This window comes from Cydia fagiglandana, chromosome 13 (assembly GCF_963556715.1).
Source record: "Cydia fagiglandana chromosome 13, ilCydFagi1.1, whole genome shotgun sequence".
Taxonomy (NCBI): Eukaryota; Metazoa; Arthropoda; class Insecta; order Lepidoptera; family Tortricidae; genus Cydia; species Cydia fagiglandana.
This window is the reverse complement of record NC_085944.1, coordinates 12,282,828-12,304,805: the sequence shown is the minus strand read 5'-3', so window position 1 is coordinate 12,304,805 and position 21,978 is coordinate 12,282,828. Positions and strand designations below refer to the sequence as shown.

At 35.0% G+C, this 21,978-nt stretch overlaps 1 protein-coding gene across 1 annotated transcript in view; it reads left to right on the top strand.

Annotated features, from left to right (window-relative positions):
• The window catches only part of LOC134670328 (uncharacterized), a 147,238-nt gene that overhangs the window by 117,493 nt on the left and 7,767 nt on the right, over window positions 1–21,978 (top strand). The gene's annotated exons all lie outside the window — the stretch shown is intronic.

Here is a 21,978-nt window from a genome sequence, read left to right as displayed (position 1 = left end):
GTCCGAGTGGATATAACGTCTGACTTTCAATCCGGAGGTCGCGGGTTCAAATCCTGGCTCGTACCAATGAGTTTTTCGGAACTTATGTACGAAATATCATTTATATTTACCACTAGCTTTTCTGCGAAGAAATTCATAGGTGTATGTGAAGTCCCCAATCCGCATTGGGCTAGCGTGGGGACTATAGCCCAAGCCCTCTCGCGCATGAGAGGAGGCCTGTGCTCAGCAGTGGGACGTATATAGGCTGAAATGATGATGAAAATGATGCAGTGTTAGAGTAGTTTAACGTAACCTCCACACATTTACAACAGGTTAAAATATTTTTTTAAACCAATTAGTGTTTGCTACCTGCCAAGGATTAATATTTTCTGCATTTTTGTTTTATAACTCACCATGACCTGTACCGTGACTGTTTCGTTTACGGAACAAGTTTTAATTGAATTTTGTTTTCAACTTGACCTAAACGGATGATTGATTTCGGAATGACTTTTAATATTAGAAAATTAATGGTTGCCGGATGCGAACACATTTTTCATTTTGAAAATAATTTACAAATGTTTTGTTTAACTGTAATGTCGTCTAATTTTCGTACCTATAGCAATTTTCCTATCGTTTCCTAGTCGCTCGTTTCAAACCAATTTTTTTTATTTTTTTCTGTAAACAGTCCTAGTCCGGGAGCCGGCTGCATGAAACAAACCTCATCAAAAAATAGAATATATCTACCCTGTAGAGGTACCTGACATTTAGTAGATTCCAACGCACTTGGTCGGCCTAGGCTTAACCTGGCAGATTTTGTACAAATGGCAAAAACGTTGGACAAAAATTCATCAAAAAAAACCTCATCGAAAAATAGAATGAAACTTGTATGGTAGGATACCTGACCTTGAGGACAGTAAAAAAAAAGTGGTCGGCCTCACCTTAGCCTGGCAGTTTTTGCAGTCCGACCAGATTTATTGGGTCACGTGAGAGCTACAATTTACCTCATCGAAAAATAGAATGTAACAAACGGATTATAATAGCTAAAATAAGCCTGTTGACGTATGTCTTGGTCGGCCTCACCTTAACCTGGCAGTTTTTGCAGTCCGACCAGATTTATAAAAAAATCATCAAAATTTTTTTATCGATAAATCGTATGAAACTTGTATGGTACGATAGCTGCCTTTGAGGACAGTAAAAAAAAAATGGTCTGCCAAATCCTGTGTTTGCAGGTTCCTGTGTCCGACCAATTTTGTGGTACCACGTGAGAGCTACAATTTACCTCATCGAAAAATAGAATGAAACAAACGGATTATAATAGCTAAAATAAGCCTGTTGACGTATGTCTTGGTCGACCTTACCTTAACCTGGCAGTTTTTGCAGTCCGACCAAATTTATGAAAAAATCATCGAAAAATCGTATGAAACTTGTATGGTACGATAGCTGCCTTTGAGGACAGTAAAAAAAATGGTCGGCCAAATCCTGTGTTGGCAGGTTCCTGTCTCCGACCAATTTTGTGGTACCACGTGAGAGTTACAATTTACCACATCGAAAAATAGAATGAAACAAACGGATTATAATAGCTAAAATAACCCTGTTGACGTATGGCTTGTTACGGGCGCCTTTCATAAATTCAATGTGGCAGTGTGCGGCAGAATCCACTTGCATCAAATTTGATGCAACACATTGTGGCTGGACATTAAGAGATGAAATGTATAAGATCAAATGGTTTGAAGGACACATAACGCCTTTGCGAGTCGAAGAAATAACAATAAGATAATCACTTAATATATGTGAGGTTATCTTGTGTATTTTTATTTATTTATATTTATTGAGAAGTTCAACAGCGTTTACATTAAATAATATACAAAAAAACATGAAAACTTATAGCATAGCCAATAACAGAACTTCCTGTAATTTATACATAATAAAAAATCATCTGTGGGTAGACTTGTAACTTGTGCTGTACAAGAATCGTAAATATAACTTAATTTGTAAGTCATTAAGGTACAAGGAAAAAGAGAAAAAATTAATAATAACTGTAAACTGGAAAAAAAAATCCTAAAATAGTAGGTATAGCTCTAATTTTGCGTAAACAATAAATAGTAAAATAAAAATACATACAGTACCTACATAAACGAGCGAATCTATTAGTTTGTATGCATTTATTGGAATTTATGTGTTCGTGTGTTTGTGTGTGTGTGTGGGTGGGTGGGTGGGTGTATGTGTGTAAGTGGATGTGATAGTGCGTGACTACCAGGAAAGTTGCTTTGCAATTTGTGATTTGAAAACACGTCTGGAGGAGAAGAAAGGGTCAATGTTTTGGAACGATTTATTATAGGTACGTGCGATTCTACTCAGAATTTAATAGAATAGAATTTTGGCCATAATTGGTACGATGACAGGGAATATGGAATAGTGTGGTGTGACGAGTTCGGCGCGTGGGAGCGCGGAGCCCTAACTGTGACAGCAATCCAACGCAGTCTAGATGCCCGTTGAGAACATCGTGGAGGAACATTTTACCATTTATTTAAATTTTGGAAGGATCACGTGCAGTTTTTCCTCTTATATTACAAGTGTTCGATTGAAAACTAAGCTTTGGTGTATACCTGGATCACCTGCACGTACAAGAAGGCGTTTCATATACGCCCGCCCATCAGATAGGTACACAAAGTCATGATGCGTATGGAATACAGCATGTGTGGTCCTATTCTAGCTGTCACGTGGTATCACAAATTTGGTCGGACTGCAAAAACTGCCAGGCTACGGTGAGGCCGACCAAGCCATACGTCAACAGGTTTATTTTAGGTATTATAATCCGTTTGTTTCATTCTATTTTTCGATGAGGTAAATTGTAGCTCTCACGTGGTACCACAAAATTGGTCGGACACAGGAACCTGCCATCACAGGATTTGGCCAACCACTTTTTTATTACTGTCCTCAAAGGCAGCTATCGTACCATACAAGTTTCACACGATTTTTCGATAAAATTTTTTGATGATTTTTTTATAAATTTGGCCGGACTGCAAAAACTGCCAGGTTAAGGTGAGGCCGACCAAGACATACGTCAACAGGCTTATTTTAGCTATTATAATCCGTTTGTTTCATTCTATTTTTCGATGAGGTAAATTGTAGCTCTTACGTGGTACCACAAAATTGGTCGGACACAGGAACCTGCCAACACAGGATTTGGCCGACCACTTTTTTTTTTACTGTTCTCAAAGGCAGCTATCGTACCATACAAGTTTCATACGATTTTTCGATAAAAAAATTTTGATGATTTTTTTATAAATCTGGTCGGACTGCAAAAACTGCCAGGTTAAGGTGAGGCCGACCAAGACATACGTCGACAGGCTTATTTTAGCTATTATAATCCGTTTGTTTCATTCTATTTTTCGATGAGGTAAATTGTAGCTCTCACGTGACCCAATAAATCTGGTCGGACTGCGAAAACTGCCAGGCTAAGGTGAGGCCGACCACTTTTTTTTTACTGTCCTCAAGGTCAGGTATCCTACCATACAAGTTTCATTCTATTTTTCGAGGAGGTTTTTTTTGATGAATTTTTGTCCAACGTTTTTGCCATTTGTACAAAATCTGCCAGGTTAAGCCTAGGCCGACCAAGTGCGTTGGAATCTACTAAATGTCAGGTACCTCTACAGGGTAGGTATATTCTATTTTTTGATGAGGTTTGTTTCATGCAGCCGGCTCCCGGACTATCCATCTAACTTTGCAGCGACTTTGACGTGAAGTGAGGAACTGCCGCTATAAATGTAATATTTTCATACTTATTGGAGGATAAAGTGACACTTTGGATCTGTGCAGCGTTAGCTTGCTCCCACTCTATTATTAGTGTAAAATAACAACACCCTTGAATATAATTATCCATTTATTTTCTTGTCTTGTTCCAATTCACAATAATATCATCTTATGACAAACGTTCGCTAGCACGACTCAACAACCAACTGAGACCCGTCGGCCGAGTGTAGTTTCTTTTTATACCCAACCAATAACAGTCTTTCAATTTCAAACTACCCTTAATAATAAAAACGAATTAAGTAGGTATGCTAAATACCAAAAACCCTACACTCGTCCATCCTGACTCCGTGTATGTCCTCATACACGTGCCAGGTGGAAACCCTACACTTGGCCGACAGACTACGCATACTTAACAGGGGATACACTAATCGCAAACCGATCAATTTCTTGCGATCAGAGTTAATGTATAGGATACGAACCAGTTCTATTCTCGCACCTACTACTTATTTGTGTCAGCACACGAACCGATCATTTTCTCGTGGCTTAAAACAGTTTCAATCAGTCATCAGCATGTCAAAATCTCAAAAACATCGTGTAAATAACCTTTCGTATGCCTGGTCCCGTATATCTACCACACAATTTGGACTATAATTTACAATTTCAAGGTTTTATTAATTCAGTAGTAAATTTTGACTAAGGCATACGAAGGGTTAAAATTGTTACTCTTCTGCCGGAGACATCCATTCGACATCGACCAGAGGCCGACACCGATGTCATCAGAATGGACGACCGTCGAGCGGTGAGAAGGGCCCTGGCTCTGGAGGTGAGCGCGCGCGCTGCGGCGCGGCCGGGGCACGGGAGCGCGGAGCGGCGGTCGCCGTGCTCTAGACGCGCACCTGCCTCTGGCGGCGCCGGCGCGAGGCGGGCTCCTGCTGGAGACGGCTCGCATCGGACTCTGGCGGCGCGAGGCGGGCTCCTGCTGGAGGCGGCTCGCAACCGGACTCTGGCGGCGCGAGGCGGGCTCCTGCTGGAGGCGGCTCGCAACCGGACTCTGGCGACGCGAGGCGGGCTCCTGCTGGAGGCGGCTCGCAACCGGACTCTGGCGGCGCGAGGCGGGCTCCTGCTGGAGGCGGCTCGCAACCGAACTCTGGCGGCGCGAGGCGGGCTCCTGCTGGAGACGGCTCGCAACCGGACTCTGGCGGCGCGAGGCGGGCTCTCCTGCTGGAGGCGGCTCGCAACCGGACTCTAGCGGCGCGAGGCGGGCTCCTGCTGGAGGCAGCTCAGTCATCGCCTGTTGACTGTTCTTGCTTCTGGCTCCTGGTGTCAGTGTCACGCGAAGAGAGGGACGCCGGTAGAGGTGCGGCGCTCAACTTGCTAAAAATATCCAACATTGACTAAGTAATTCAGGGTAACAGATGTATTGATCATCTCTATCTGCAGGTAGACAGTACACGAACCAATTCAATTCTCGTGACTGAAACATCTCTATTAAACAGTACACGAACCAATTCAATTCTCGTGACTGAAACATCTCTATTAAACAGTACACGAACCAATTCAATTCTCGTGACTTAAGACACTATCAATCTTCCTGCCATATAGAATACGAACCAGTTCAAATCTTTATTATTATCTTACTTAGCTGTGTCAGCACATGAATCAAATCAAATTCTCGTGGGTTCAACATCATTTTCAAATATCATGTCAAGAAATCATCAATTATAAACCTCACTCTTGAGACAGGAATATTTCCTGAGAACCTTTTCAATAACTTTAACCCTGATTATAATTTATAAAATATTACTATGATGAATAACAGCGATAATTAACTTCACATATTCATATGCAAAACATGTGTAAAACTGGGACCTTATTGTGTACAACTTGACCTATTACGTTTCCATTATCAATGCATCAATTCAATCATCAAATTGGTAACTAAAAACCCGTAATAGTTCCCCTCCCAATGTTTTCAGAGAAATATTATATATCGTATATATCGTATATTCTATATGTCGTATATTCTAGATTGTTAGGATTTATCCAAGCTGACAAAGTTCCATCAATTGCAAGACGCGTTGGGATTTCAAGACCATTAGATTTATTTTTATAATATGCATATTGTTTTATGAAAGACTTGAACAGTATATTAAATACTACACTAGATGTTGTTGTAAAATAACTGAAGTCTATAAACCTAAATTTCAACTTTATAGAATACCAAATCGCACAGTTCGGGAATAAACATAGCACCTAGGTCTGTTTCCGTAGAAAAAGGATCAGTAATATTTTTTTACACGTTAGTTGTTTTTCATAAATTAAAATAATTATACGTTTTAAATGTGACACGGCAGACAAACGATAGAACTGCGATACGATAGAACGATAGAACCTGTTATGCTTTACTTACCCGAACCTTCTAACTTGTTCTAAAAATGCCCTCAAAAATGTATACTATGGCATCGCATATTTCGTAACTTAAATATGGTAGATATCATTTAACTACTGGGGTATCATTAACACACAATAATATAATCAATAAGAGGCTATCAATCCTCCTTGATCTCGGTTTAACTGTGGTGTTCTGTTCTAGTAGCTTACGAACCAAATCAATTTCTCGTAAGTACAAACAGGTTCAACCATGCAGTCTTCATTATCGCTTTCATTTCAATGTAATGCTGTAACATTAACTGCAGTAACCTATTAATTCAGTTATTCAACGATTCAATAATTCAGTGATTCAACAATTCAATAATTCAGTGATTCAACAATTCAATAATTCAGTGAATCAACAATTCAATAATTCAGTGAATCAACAATTCAATAATTCAGTGAATCAACAATTCAATAATTCAGTGAATCAACAATTCAATAATTTAGTGATTAGACAATTCAGTAATGCACTAATTCAATAACTCTAAAATTCAGTGATTCAATAATTCATTAATTCAAAATTCATTAATTCAAAATTCATTAATTCAAAATTCAATAATTCAAAATTCAATAATTCAAAATTCAATAATTCAAAATTCAATAATTCAAAATTCAATAATTCAAAATTCAATAATTCAAAATTCAATAATTCAAAATTCAATAATTCAAAATTCAATAATTCAAAATTCAATAATTCAAAATTCAATAATTCAAATTTCAATAATTCAAATTTCAATAATTCAAAATTCAATAATTCAAAATTCAATAATTCAAAATTCAATAATTCAAAATTCAATAATTCAAAATTCAATAATTCAAAATTCCATAATTCAAAATTCAATAATTCCAAATTCAATAATTCAAAATTCAATAATTCAAAATTCAATAATTCAAAATTCAATAATTCAAAATTCAATAATTCAAAATTCAATAATTCAAAATTCAATAATTCAAAATTCAAAACTCGATAATTCAAAACTCGATAATTCAAAACTCGATAATTCAAAACTCGATAATTCAAAACTCGATAATTCAAAACTCGATAATTCAAAACTCGATAATTCAAAACTCGATAATTCAAAACTCGATAATTCAAAACTCGATAATTCAAAACTCGATAATTCAAAACTCGATAATTCAAAACTCGATAATTCAAAACTCGATAATTCAAAACTCGATAATTCAAAACTCGATAATTCAAAACTCGATAATTCAAAACTCGATAATTCAAAACTCGATAATTCAAAACTCGATAATTCAAAACTCGATAATTCAAAACTCGATAATTCAAAACTCGATAATTCAAAACTCGATAATTCAAAACTCGATAATTCAAAACTCGATAATTCAAAACTCGATAATTCAAAACTCGATAATTCAAAACTCGATAATTCAAAACTCGATAATTCAAAACTCGATAATTCAAAACTCGATAATTCAAAACTCGATAATTCAAAACTCGATAATTCAAAACTCGATAATTCAAAACTCGATAACTCAAAACTCGATAACTCAAAACTCGATAACTCAAAACTCGATAACTCAAAACTCGATAACTCAAAACTCGATAACTCAAAACTCGATAACTCAAAACTCGATAACTCAAAACTCGATAACTCAAAACTCGATAACTCAAAACTCGATAACTCAAAACTCGATAACTCACAACTCGATAACTCACAACTCGATAACTCACAACTCGATAACTCACAACTCGATAACTCACAACTCGATAACTCACAACTCGATAACTCACAACTCGATAACTCACAACTCGATAACTCACAACTCGATAACTCAAAACTCGATAACTCAAAACTCGTTAACTCAAAACTTGATAACTCAAAAATCGATAATTCAATAACTCGATAATTCAATAACTCGATAATTCAATAACTCGATAATTCAATAACTCGATAATTCAATAACTCGATATTTCAATAACTCGATATTTCAATAACTCGATATTTCAATAACTCGATAATTCAATAACTCGATAATTCAATAACTCGATAATTCAATAACTCGATAATTCAATAACTCGATAATTCAATAACTGGATAATTCAATAACTGGATAATTCAATAACTGGATAATTCAATAACTCGATAATTCAATAACTCTATAATTCAATAACTCGATAATTCAATAACTCGATAATTCAATAACTCGATAAATCAATACTCGATACTTACTTCAATGACTCGATAATTCAATGACTCGATACTTCAATGACTCGATACTTCAATGACTCGATACTTCAATGACTCGATACTTCAATGACTCGATACTTCAATGAATCGATACTTCAATGACTCGATACTTCAATGACTCGATACTTCAATGACTCGATACTTCAATGACTCGATACTTCAATGACTTAATCCAAACTCATTAATCGAAACTCATTAATCGAAACTCATTAATCGAAACTCATTAATCGAAACTCATTAATCGAAACTCATTAATCGAAACTCATTAATCGAAACTCATTAATCGAAACTCATTAATCGAAACTCATTAATCGAAACTCATTAATCGAAACTCATTAATCGAAACTCATTAATCGAAACTCATTAATCGAAACTCATTAATCGAAACTCATTAATCGAAACTCATTAATCGAAACTCATTAATCGAAACTCATTAATCGAAACTCATTAATCGAAACTCATTAATCGAAACTCATTAATCGAAACTCATTAATCGAAACTCATTAATCGAAACTCATTAATCGAAACTCATTAATCGAAACTCATTAATCGAAACTCATTAATCGAAACTCATTAATCGAAACTCATTAATCGAAACTCATTAATCGAAACTCATTAATCGAAACTCATTAATCGAAACTCATTAATCGAAACTCATTAATCGAAACTCATTAATCGAAACTCGCTAATCCAATAACTCGCTAATCCAATAACTCACTAATCCAATAACTCACTAATCCAATAACTCACTAATCCAATAACTCACTAATCCAATAACTCACTAATCCAATAACTCACTAATCCAATAACTCACTAATCCAATAACTCACTAATCCAATAACTCACTAATCCAATAACTCACTAATCCAATAACTCACTAATCCAATAACTCACTAATCCAATAACTCACTAATCCAATAACTCACTAATCCAATAACTCACTAATCCAATAACTCATTAATCCAATAACTCATTAATCCAATACCTCATTAATTAAAATAATCCAGCTTTTTATAATTCGATAATTCAAATTACCTACTCAATTCAGTAATCCAACAACTCGATAATTCTAAGGGTAGAATAATTCCACAGTTCTAAAATTCAATAGCTCGATAATTCAATAATTCCATCTCTTTGATTGATAACTTCGATACACGATACGCGAAACTCGATACTAGATACTAGATATTTGATCAATAAATCGATTCACAGGAAATGTGCCGTTAATGAGCTAATTATTTATTGTCTAATTTTGTTTATAATTACATGGGAATGAGGAGCTTCCTTGCAGCTCCATTAGAAATCACAAAAGTCGGTCAAATGGTTAGGGTGAGAACCACTCATCGATCGTAAGATATATACATATTTAAGATGCAATCTATACGCGTTAAATATTATATCGCATTGATATATTTAGGCAAAATTTTCTCATAATTGATACACAAGTAATAGTTTTCTATCGGTTCATCAAATTTATTTTTCTCTCAACATATGTGCTAGATGTCGATGAATGAGATGAAGTCTCCGTTTTTAAATCAATTCACGGTATCCAACACATATTATCAAATCAAATCATTCATAATATAATAGTAAAAGTAGGTGTACATGACCTGATATCCAGTGGCGCGTGCCCCTCGCTAAAGCTGTCGAAGCGGGGTTACTCCAGACTTTCACAACAGGACTCTGCTTCGCTCTGGATTCCTTTTTCACTGCCGCTGTAATTCCAGCTACATTCTCTTTCGCGAAGACAGAGACTTCTGGTATTTGCAAGCGCCGTCGATCATCATGAGTCATCGTCAGCCATATTCTCCAACAACTCGGCATGAAACGTAAAAGTATCCGGTGTTACATATAGGTACCTATATACTATATTATAATACCTTATAAACTTTAAAGCAATTTTATTATATACATAAAATTATGTTAAATGGTAGTCCAAATTATAAACATTCATTTATCTTAAAAACGTGCGTCGTAGCAAAAAATGAATGAAAAATCAAGCCCTCTTTAATGCCCCGTTTGCATAGTAGCCATCTATTTATATTCCACAAATTTTAACATTAAGGATCAAAATCAAAACTCAATCATCAATCAATTTGAGAGACCTGGTTTTAAATCATAAATATCAATTTATCTCGGAAACTATGCGCCGTAGTGAAAAATAATGAAAATTAAGGCACCCTTTAACACTCCATAACCAACACATATATCAAGACCCACGCGTTGACATATTCTGCCTAATTTCAACACGTGTAGGTACTTGATTTTATTAACTGAACATTTATTATACACCTAGCTGTCGGTGGTATGGTGGTTACTTTGAATTCTCGACCAACTGACGCATATATATTCTTATCTTATGCAATTAGATAGCCTATAATCATAATCATCATAATATTATTAACAAATTATGTAGGTACTTATTTAAATTAAATAAAACTGTTACCAGTACCATATTTCTTACGTAATCCATTAGAATTTGTATATTTAATTATCGCAAAGCTCAGAATAAGGGTCATGTTGTTATCAGTTATCTCACTAAATCCATAAGTAATAACAGTAGGCGTGTACTTACGTTCTGCACACTTCTGAAGTGTAAAATAACAACACCCTTGAATATAATTATCCATTTATTTTCTTGTCTTGTTCCAATTCACAATAATATCATCTTATGACAAACGTTCGCTAGCACGACTCAACAACCAACTGAGACCCGTCGGCCGAGTGTAGTTTCTTTTTATACCCAACCAATAACAGTCTTTCAATTTCAAACTACCCTTAATAATAAAAACGAATTAAGTAGGTATGCTAAATACCAAAAACCCTACATTATGGTGCAGAGCCAACAATTATGTAGATACAAGTATTCACAATACTGACAAAGGCATGACTTTTTTAAACTAAAATTACTAAAGTGAATGCACTTATACTGTAATTGTAATTAGTAAGTCCAAATCGTCAAATAAAAAGATGAAGTGCGCCGTGTCTAATAGCGTAGCGCTAATCAAATCTACCGTTGCTAACGGCACCGCGCGAGCTGCCAGTACACCGCCCTCTATGAGCAATTACTATTAAACTAATGATCAATTTGACTTGTCAGTTTGCGGATCAGGTCGGCTCATTCTCTTCCAAAATTTCTTGATATGAATAGGGCCCCATAAGATTGGAGTTTGAATTTTGTTAGCAGATGATTAAAAAATATATTTTATGACCAGATTTTACGGCCTTAGTAGCAAGTTAATCATACATTAAAGGTAAATTTTATTTAAAATCTTTAGAAGAAAAGCAACAACTTTTGAGAAGAGCTAAATTAAAAACATTTGGTTTGGGACCAGTTAAACATTTTTTTGGGCCTAGTAGAGCCGAGTACGAAAATTTTAATGAAACATTTTTTCCATAAATTGTCGATCTGATATAGTTAGCTCAGAAACCGAAAAAGTTAACATATCCATTTTATTAACAAACATATTAAATTCGTCGTGTCACATACAGCTGTTACCGACACTCGACGCCTGTCACATTCATAAAAACCTCTAAGAATATCTATCAGATTTTTCCCCTCATATTCGAAACGAAATGATCTAAACTAAACTCATACCGCTGAATTAGATAGAGTACCGTAAAATGTGCTTATTTACTGTGCTTCCCCATTCTGTAATAGTCTTAGAGCATTTAGTTACTGGAGATCTTAAACTAATAACGCATAGACAGATAGTCCCCATACGGCGAACCTGCCAAAAGTGAAGCCGAAATACGATGGATGTGTGCGTGCGACGCTCGTGTTTTACGCTCAGCAAACACACACATATATACAAAATATGTTGCCAGTATTCATTTACATCTCTCAAAGTAGGGGATTTTTAACAACATCCACACTTGGTTATTAATAATTAGGAAGTGTGTAGATTCGATTTTGTAGCAAAAGCTTTTTGTTTATTTTGGGATTTATTGCATTTCTGTACTTTGTGAAATAAGGTTTAAATAAATAGCTGATAAGTTTTTACTATTTTATTTTTATTCAACAAAATAAAAGTGCATAAAATAATAAGAATACATTTAAATATGACAGAGCATATTCGACTGTGTCATAGAAGTAGCATCCTATAGAAGTGGTATACGCGTGCCTCCGTGAGGGACAAAACATACGCAAATGCGATACTGTGATTGGTCGAATTCATTTGTTGCCCATCATTATCAATACTAAAAAAAAGGTGGGGAACAAATAAAATGTGAGACTGTGACAAGGACAAACAAGAATAGCGCTTTCGCTGCTACTCCTACTGAAAGATACATAAGACTTTCCCGTTCTGTCAGTTATCCCCACCACTCATGCCCAATCCAGTTTAATACTAGATTCATGGACTTTGTTTAGTCGGTTTCCAATGTTTCCATATTGCGTCATTCCGATTTAGTCTAATTTTTTTCCTTCCATCTCGCAGACAGCAGATCCGTCAGAAAACTGAAACGAACATTACACATAATAAAAATAAGAAAAAACTAAGTACCTAAATAATTAACTTAATTATAATTTTCTACAATTATACAATGAAATTCAATTGAGCGTTTTTATTTTAGAATGTAGACGTCATGTCCCATTTGGAGGAAAAAATATTTACTACACTGGCAACATTTAGAAGAAATGGCAGCTGACGAAAATTTGGATATTTGTATATACGATTATGTAAAAATATCACCTTAAACTCGGTACTTACGCGTGAAATGTAATATCGGGCGGTTTGTTTTTATTATATGATGTGTTGTGACACCCATTCACTGTACAAACAACCATCTTTCCTGTAGTTTTTGATTTTTAAACGGGAGGTGTACACACACCGATTTGACTTTGAGTACTGCGACGGCCGTTCGAATACGACGATACGAGTGTGACGAGACGTCGCACTTGAAATGGCTTCACTGGGGGTGTACGGACTAGGGATCTATGCCTTATAAATCTATGCTGGAGATGTCATCGCTGTCATTTTTTTACGAAACAGTCTGCCGATTTTTGCGAGGGAGGGGACGTCAAATGTATTGCTATTTGTACGTAACGTACAAATAGCCATGTCCATACAAAAGTTTGCACAATTGTGCAAGTTTTTCGGCAGAGGAGTAAGCTCTTAATCCACCAAAAGATTTTGTATATGAAAACTATAACACAACCTCATTTAAGTGTTAGAACATGATAGTAGTGATAGTCTGCTTTAAATCGACATATAAGTATATCAACACTAGCTGTTGCCCGCGACTTCGTCCGCGTGGAATCTTATCTTCAACATTTTACATCTTTAGTACATAATATAATTTTCATATCCAAGCAATGTTCAAATTAAGTACTTTTCTTTTTTAGCAAGTTGTATGAAGTTTTAAGTCAAGTGGATTTTGATGTTGGTTGCTGAAATTACTTTTCTTGTATTCTCATAATAGGTACCTATGCCCTTATACAAAGATTCAAGTTTCGCTCTCACAAAATATCTGATCTTCATACAAACTTTCAACCCCTTTCTCACCACCTTGGGGGATGATTTTCAAAAATGCTTGAATTAGTTTTCATGTTTTTTAATTACACACACAATAATACATTTTTTTGCAAGAAGTTCAAGTTCCTAGCTTAAAATTAAATTTACACCCCAAGACGAACTTTCATCCCCTTTTTAACCCCCTTAGGGGTTGAATTTCCAAAAACGTTGCAATTACTTTTTTTTTAATCGGCTATTATGTCTTTCTAAGAAGTTTCAAAGCATTTGTAATGGATTCAAACTTTGAACCCCATTTTAACCCTGTTAGGGGATGAATTTTACAAATCACTGAAACCACTTTTATTGTCTTCTAATAATATCCCCAAATACAAAGATTCAAATTCCGCGTTCGAAAAAATGTATGATATCCATACAAACTTTCAACCCCGTTTTCACCACCATAGGGGATGAATTTTCAAAAACGCTGAAATTAGTTTTCTTGTATTCTAATAATATATATTTTACCGAAGTTTCAAATTCCTAGCTCAAAAGAAAACTTAAACCTCATACAAATTTTCATCCCCTTTTTAATCCTGTTAGGGGATGAATTTTACAAAACGCTGAAATTACTTTTCCTGCCTTCAAATAATATCCCGAAATACAAAGATTCAAGTCCACCACTCGAAATTTTTTTTGATATCCATACAAACTTTCAACCCCTTTTTCACTACCTTAGGGGATGAATTTTCAAAAACGCTGAAATTAGTTTTCTTGTATTTTAATAATATATCTTTTTACGAAGTTTCAAATTCCTAGCTCAATAGAAAACTTTAACCCCATACAAACTTTCATCCCCTTTTTAACCCTGTTAGGGGATGAATTTTACAAAACGCTGAAATCACTTTTCCTGTCTTCTAATAATATCCCTAAATACAAAGAGTCAAGTCCACCACTCGAAAAAAATGTTGATATCCGTACAAACTTTCAACCCCTTTTTCACCACCTTAGGGGATGAATTTTCTAAAGCGCTGAAATCAGTTTTCTTGTATTTGAATTTAATACTTTTTCACAAAGTTTCAAGTTCCTAGCTTAAAATAAAATTTGCACCTGAAGACGAACTTTCATCCCCTTTTTAACCCCCTTAGGGGTTGAATTTCCAAAAACGTTGCAATCACTTTTTTTTTGTAATCGGCTATTATGCCTTTCTAAGAAGTTTCAAAGCATTTGTAATGGATTAAAGTTTTCAACCCCTTTTTAACCCTGTTAGGGGATGAATTTTACAAAACGCTGAAATTACTTTTCCTGTCTTCTAATAATATCCCTAAATACAAAGATTCAAGTCCACCACTCGAAATTTTTTTTGATATCCATACAAACTTTCAACCCCTTTTTCACCACCTTAGGGGATGAATTTTCAAAAACGCTGAAATCAGTTTTCTTGTATTTTAATAATATATCTTTTTACGAAGTTTCAAACTCCTAGCTTAAAAGAAAATTTTAACCCCATACAAACTTTCATCCCCTTTTTAACCCCCTTAGGGGTTGAATTTCTCAAAATCGCTTCTTATCTCTTGTACACTTTATAAATGCAATCTGGTGTGCAAATTTCAACCTTTAGGCTTTTGTAGTTTCGGCTCTGCGTTGATGAATCAGTCAGTCAGGACACTTGCATTTATATATATACTAGCTGTTGCCCGCGACTTCGTCCGCGTGGAATATTATCTTCAACATTTTACATCTTTAGTACCTATAATTTTCATATCCAAGCAATGTTGAAATTAAGTACTTTTCTTGTTTAGCAAGTTGTATGAAGTTTTAAGTCAAGTGGATTTTGATGTTGGTTGCTGAAATTACTTTTCTTGTATTCTCATAATAGGTACCTATGCCCTTATACAAAGATTCAAGTTCCGAATTCCGCACTCACAAAATACCTGATACAAACTTTCAACCCCTTTATCACCACCTTGGGGGATGATTTTCAAAAATGCTTGAATTAGTTTTCATGTTTTTTAATTTATTACCTTTTTTCCAAAAAGTTAAAGTTTCTAGCTTAAAATTAAATTTACACCCCAAGACGAATTTTCATCCCTTTTTTAGCCCCCTTAGGAATTGAATTTCCAAAAAAGTTGCAATTACTTTTTTTTGTGATCGGCTATTATGTCTTTCTAAGAAGTTTCAAAGCATTTGTAATGGATTCAAACTTTGAACCCCATTTTAACCCTGTTAGGGGATGAATTTTACAAATCGCTGAAATCACTTTTATTATCTTCTAATAATATACCCAAATACAAAGATTCAAATCCCGCGCTCGAAAAAATGCATGATATCCATACAAACTTTCAACCCCGTTTTCACCACCATAGGGATGAATTTTCAAAAACGCTGAAATTAGTTTTCTTGTATTTTAATATAATACCTTTTTACAAAGTTTCAAGTTCCTAGCTTCAAATAAAATTTGCACCTGAAGACGAACTTTCATCCCCTTTTTAACCCCCTTAGGGGTTGAATTTCCAAAAACGTTGCAATCACTTTTTTTTTGTAATCGGCTATTATGCCTTTCTAAGAAGTTTCAAAGCATTTGTAATGGATTAAAGTTTTCAACCCCTTTTTAACCCTGTTAGGGGATGAATTTTACAAAACGCTGAAATTACTTTTCCTGTCTTCTAATAATATCCCTAAATACAAAGATTCAAGTCCACCACTCGAAATTTTTTTTGATATCCATACAAACTTTCAACCCCTTTTTCACCACCTTAGGGGATGAATTTTCAAAAACGCTGAAATCAGTTTTCTTGTATTTTAATAATATATCTTTTTACGAAGTTTCAAACTCCTAGCTTAAAAGAAAATTTTAACCCCATACAAACTTTCATCCCCTTTTTAACCCCCTTAGGGGTTGAATTTCTCAAAATCGCTTCTTATCTCTTGTACACTTTATAAATGCAATCTGGTGTGCAAATTTCAACTTTTTGGCTTTTGTAGTTTCGGCTCTGCGTTGATGAATCAGTCAGTCAGGACACTTGCATTTATATATATACTAGCTGTTGCCCGCGACTTCGTCCGCGTGGAATATTATCTTCAACATTTTACATCTTTAGTACCTATAATTTTCATATCCAAGCAATGTTGAAATTAAGTACTTTTCTTGTTTAGCAAGTTGTATGAAGTTTTAAGTCAAGTGGATTTTGATGTTGGTTGCTGAAATTACTTTTCTTGTATTCTCATAATAGGTACCTATGCCCTTATACAAAGATTCAAGTTCCGAATTCCGCACTCACAAAATACCTGATACAAACTTTCAACCCCTTTATCACCACCTTGGGGGTGAATTTTCAAAAATGCTTGAATTAGTTTTCATGTTTTTTAATTTATTACCTTTTTTCCAAAAAGTTAAAGTTTCTAGCTTAAAATTAAATTTACACCCCAAGACGAATTTTCATCCCTTTTTTAGCCCCCTTAGGAATTGAATTTCCAAAAAAGTTGCAATTACTTTTTTTTGTAATCGGCTATTATGTCTTTCTAAGAAGTTTCAAAGCATTTGTAATGGATTCAAACTTTGAACCCCATTTTAACCCTGTTAGGGGATGAATTTTACAAATCGCTGAAATCACTTTTATTATCTTCTAATAATATACCCAAATACAAAGATTCAAATCCCGCGCTCGAAAAAATGCATGATATCCATACAAACTTTCAACCCCGTTTTCACCACCATAGGGATGAATTTTCAAAAACACTGAAATTAGTTTTCTTGTATTTTAATATAATACCTTTTTACAAAGTTTCAAGTTCCTAGCTTCAAATAAAATTTGCACCTGAAGACGAACTTTCGTCCCCTTTTTAACCCCCTTAGGGGTTGAATTTCGAAGAACGTTGCAATTACTTTTATTTTGTAATCGGCTATTATGCCTTTCTAAGAATTATCAAAGCATTTGTAATGGATTTAAACTTTGAAACCCATTTTAACCCTGTTAGGGGATGAATTTTACAAAACGCTGAAATTACTTTATTGTCTTCTAATAGTATCCCCAAATACAAAGATTCAAGTCCCGCGCTCGAAAAAATGTTTGATATCCATACAAACTTTCAACCCCTTTTTCACCACCTTGGGGGATGAATTTTCTAAAACGCTGAAATTAGTTTTCTTGTATTTGAATTTGATACTTTTTTACAAAGTTTCAAGTTCCTAACTTAAAATAAATTTTGCACCCAAAGACGAACTTTCATCCCCTTTTTAACCCCCTTAGAAGTTGAATTTCCAAAAACGTTGCAATCCCTTTTTTTGTAATCGGCTATTATGCCTTTCTACGAAGTTTCAAAGCATTTGTAATGGATTAAAATTTTCAACCCCCTTTTAACCCTGTTAGGAGATGAATTTTACAAAACGCTGAAATTAATTTTCCTGTCTTCTAATAATATCCCTAAATACAAAGATTCAAGTCCACCACTTGAAAATTTTTTTGATACCCATACAAACTTTCAACCCCTTTTTCACCACCTTAGGGGATGAATTTTCAAAAACGCTGAAATTAGTTTTCTTGTATTTTAATAATATATCTTTTTACGAAGTTTCAAATTCCTAGCTTAAAAGAAAACTTTAACCCCATACAAACTTTCATCCTCTTTTTAACCCCCTTAGGGGTTGAATTTCTCAAAATTGCTTCTTATCTCTTGTACACTTTATAAATGCAATCTGGTGTGCAAATTTCAACTTTCTGGCTTTTGTAGTATCGGCTCTGCGTTGATGAATCAGTCAGTCAGGACACTTGCATTTATATATATAGATATATATATATATAGATTATCAAACCTAACACAATATAATAATTAAAAGTGGGCACATTTTACGGTGCCTGTACTGACGTTTGCGGAAATAAATTAAAAGATACTTCTAATAACAAATTAAAATACTGATATAATTACTAAGTCGCATGTCGGACTTCAGATTAAAATAGCATCATTTAAATAGCGTGTGAGTGAAACAGAAATGTTGCATACTTACTACATGTAATGTAAGCGACAAATGAGAGAGAGCTACGCATTACTCATTACTGTAATCATTTTCTTGTGACTGTTTTTGTTTGAACGCAACACGTATCGTCGAGTACAAAATGGGTGAAAGTCTGAAATTAACGCATGAAAACAAATCACTTGAGAACAATTTTGCTTACACAGTTTAAATAGAATAAATAGATAGGTACTTAATTATTAACATCATAGGCCTTTTCGTCTATATCAGACGATTTATGGTGTAACACTGTTTTTGGTGGCTAAATAGACCGATGCGAGATCGACATGGTCTACCACAGGTCTGACAAGAGAAGTTTGCGGAAACCGGTACTGAGACACCTTGTCGTCGTCTTTGCCTCTTATCAGCGAGTGTTCAAGGAAAAATCTAAAATACCTACAATAAAAGAGGAAATTATTAATGCCGATACTATGGTCATCTTAACATTTTCGTTACATCGGGGATTAACTTATAATGAACAATAACTATATCTAAATAAATAAAGAAAATAAAGATATGTACTGTATGACACACAAGTCAGTAAACAAAGATCTACTTCAAAAGTATAGTAGGACCTAACTTTCTTAATTAGGTTAATCCGATTATATAACCCGCATGCAGTTACGTAACTTGATTGCAGTTTACAATTTTATTAATTTTCTTATCAAAACCAAGCTCAATAAAAAATAATTGTCGCGATACATCCTGTGTGAGGTGTGCGTCACAGTGGGTGCATTATGCGGCCTGAATATGTATGACTGTGTGAATATTATTCAAATATTCATGGATCTTACATATTGTATAGCATGCGATCTGTCCGGTCCAATTTCGGACTCGGACATGCCTATCTAAATTTATAAACTAAATTATGAACATTGCACGCGCTGCGCTGCTTATACCTACTTACATCCCTACATACATTCGACTTGTCTGTAGGAGATGTATGATATTGATGGTCAATATTTATGTTAGACCGCTCAGTCATTGTTAACATTGACAGAACACCATCTTAATGTCTAATCATCAGATATCGTAAATGTTGTAGCATTTTTGGTGCAGCGGAGTGGTGTTAACGGTACGGTATTGGTATAGATAATTCCAACTGAAATGATAAATTAAGGTTAATATTAACGTAATTAACGCTAATTAATCATTAGGGTTGAAATTGTTTATACCAATTCAGTTTACACCACTCTGCTGCACCGAAAATGCTATAAAATTTACGATGTCTGCTGATATAAATAGGCAGTTTTAATTGTGCATTCAAATGGTCCACAAGGTACTTCTATTTCTATTCAACATATTATATAACTGCGTACTGCGTGTCGTATGTATGCCATACACTATTTAATATCTGTACTGGATTGCATATTTTGTGAGAATTTAACATCTTAGATATCCAACAGGTTTTGAAAAAAGTACCTAAGCCATTGCCTGTTTTTTATTTTTTTTTATGTTTGTTACTCCATATCTCCGTCATTACTAGACCGATTTTGAAAATTCTTTTTTTGATTGAATGTATATGCATACAGATTGGTCCCGTTTTTATCAAAACCCAGTTCTGATGATGGGATCCATGAGGAATCGAGGGAACTCCTCAAATCTTAAAGGCATACATATAGTTATTTTTAGGTTTTTATCAACAAATCAAGCATATACATCCAAAAAAGTGACATTTGATGAAGTGGAACTGCTGATGATGATCAGAACGGAACTCTTCAACGACGCATAGTTCACGGTTGGCGATTTGTCCTCTTCGTTACGTTTGTTAAGCAAGTTAAGTTTTTAAGCCACATTTTTGTCAAGGTCGAGTTCTGATGATGGGATCCATGAGGAATCAAGGGAACTCCTCAAATCTTAAAGGCATGCGTATAGAGATTTTTGCATTTACAACAGAAAATCAAGCATTTTCAATAAAAACTGTTGCATTTGATGAAGTGGAACTGCTGATGATGATCAGAACAGAACTCTTCAACGACGCATAGTTCACGTTTGTCGATTTTTCCTTTTCGTTATGTTTGTTAAACAAGTTAAGTTTTTAAGCCACATTTTTGTCAAGCTCGAGTTCTGATGATGGGATCCATAAGGAATCGAGGGAACTCCTCAAATATAAAAGGCATGCGTATAAAGATTTTTGTATTTACATCAGAAAATCAAGCATTTTCATTGAAAACTGTCGCATTTGATGAAGTGGAACTGCTGATGATGATCAGAACAGAACTCTTCAACGACGCATAGTTTACGTTTGGCGATTTTTCCTTTTCGTTGTGTTCGTTAAGCAAGTTAAGTTTTTAAGCCACATTTTTGTCAAGCTCGAGTTCTGATGATGGGATCCATGAGGAATCAAGGGAACTCCTCAAATTTTAAAGGCATGCGTATAGAGATTTTTGCATTTACAACAGAAAATCAAGCATTTTCATTAAAAACTGTTGCATTTGATGAAGTGGAACTGCTGATGATGATCAGAACAGAACTCTTAAACGACGCATAGTTCACGTTTGGCGATTTTTCCTTTTCGTTATGTTCGTTAAGCAAGTTAAGTTTTTAAGCTACATTTTTGTCAAGCTCGAGTTCTGATGATAGGATCCATAAGAAACGAGGGAACTCCTCAAATATTAAAGGCATGCGTATAAAGATTTTTGTATTTACATCAGAAAGTCAAGCATTTTCATTGAAAACTGTCGCATTTGATGAAGTGGAACTGCTGATGATGATCAGAACAGAACTCTTCAACGACGCATAGTTTACGTTTGGCGATTTTTCCTCTTCGTTGTGTTCGTTAAGCAAGTTAAGTTTTTAAGCCACATATTTGTCAAGCTCGAGTTCTGATGATGGGATCCATAAGGAATCGAGGGAACTCCTCAAATATTAATGGCATACGTATAGATTTTTTTGTATTTTCATCATAAAAACAAGCATTTACATTAAAAACTGTCGCATATGATGAAGTGGAACTGCTGATGATGACCAGAACAGAACTCTTCAACGACGCATGGTACACGTTTGGTGATTACGAATTTCGGTTTTGACTTGGACTGGGACCCGGACTCGGGCTCATACCCGGATCCGGTTCGGACCCGGACCCGGACCCGGACCTAGAGTCGGATCCGGATTTGAACCCGGACTCGGACCCGGA